The following is a 1,496-nucleotide window of genomic DNA, read 5'->3' on the forward strand; positions in this document are numbered from 1 at the left end:
TCTTCAGCTCAAGGCTAGCACTCTACCACTTGAACCACAGTGCCACTTCCGGCTTTTTTTCTTTTTGCTTATGTGGTGCTGAGGAATCGAACCCAGGGCCTCAGGCATGCAAGGCAAGCGCTCTACCACTGAGCCACCTTCCCAGCCCATAAAAGGGATTTTCAACTTGGAGCCAATTAAGAAACCTCTTGTCACACCCTTGGTGTTGTTTGAATGCATTTTCCAGCACCAATTAACTGGGATTCATTCAGAACCTGGCTTGGGAATGGGAAGTAATTCATTTGCTCCTATAATGCAGTCAAATAAATTTGGAACGGAACAAACAACGATGTCATGTTTCGGGTTTTGCTGGAGTCAAACCCAGAGCCCCGGGCATATGAGCACATGATACCCAGCTGGGTATGACATTGGCAATCTTCCCACGGTGAAACTATTGCTACGTTTCTTTTTCCTTAATATTCTTGGCCTTGTTCTTTTGGGTTTTTTTTTTTTTTTGCTTTTTTCATTTATTTTTAAAGGCAGTACTGAGGTTTTGAGCTCACAGACTTGAGCTTCTATCAGTTGGCATTCTACCACTGAAGCCAGACCTCCAGCCTAGCTTTTTTGCTGCTTAATTGGAAAAGGAGGATCATGGACCCTTCTGTCCAGGCCAACTTCAAACATTCATCCGCCAAGCCTCAGCCTCCTGAGTCACTAGGATGATAGGCGTGGCCACGGGTACCTGGTTCTTTTCATGTTTTCTTCTTTTGGGTATGTTTCAGGACTCTGAATGTGTTCTGTAATAATCATGCACCGTCATAGCATAAACAAAAGTATGTTTACAGTAAGTATGCATAAGTAAGAACGCATTTACCTCTTTTTTTTTTGTAATGAGCGCTAGGCATCTGTATTATTTTTCTTGGGGGTGGGGGGCAAGATGGGGAAGGAATGACCATTAGCATAAATTGCTTTCCCAGCACCGGCAGCAACAGGATATCCAGCCTGTAATAACGGGGGAGGCGCAGAGGACCGGGAGCCCTCTCCTTTCTTTGACTATTCGTCTTGATTGGCTTTCTGAAAGAGACAGAACACACATTTTGCAAGGCCCACAACACATTCTCTCAGCTGGGCGTTGGTGGCTACTGCAAGTCCCTGCTGGGGGGCGGGGAGGGGGTTAAGTTAAACTCCAATCTTCTTTCCCCAAACTATCCATTTCTGACATGACAGGCGCTGGTGGCTCACGCCTGTCATCCTAGCTATTCAGGAGGCTGAGATCTGAGGATCGGGGTTCAAAGCCAGCCCCGGGCAGGAAAGTCTAGTGGGACCGTCATCTCTAATGAACCCCCCCACACACACACACACCAAAGGCCGGAAGTGGTGTTGTGGCTCAAGTAGTGAAGCGCCAGCCTTGAGCAGGAGCTCAGGGACCACACCCAGTCCCTGAGTTCTCCAGAAGATTCTGCTCCTCCCCCTCCCCCCCCACCTCTCCAGTCGGTCCTGCCTCCCCTCCCACCCGC

The 1,496-nt window shown here is 48.5% G+C and overlaps 1 protein-coding gene across 6 annotated transcripts in view; it reads left to right on the top strand.

Moving 5' to 3' along the window:
- Sfxn1 (sideroflexin 1) overlaps positions 1–1,496 on the top strand; it is a 17,975-nt gene that overhangs the window by 15,623 nt on the left and 856 nt on the right. The window lies entirely within an intron of this gene.

Source organism: Dipodomys ordii, unplaced genomic scaffold (genome assembly GCF_000151885.1).
Source record: "Dipodomys ordii isolate 6190 unplaced genomic scaffold, Dord_2.0 Scaffold29, whole genome shotgun sequence".
In the NCBI taxonomy this organism is placed as follows: domain Eukaryota; kingdom Metazoa; phylum Chordata; class Mammalia; order Rodentia; family Heteromyidae; genus Dipodomys; species Dipodomys ordii.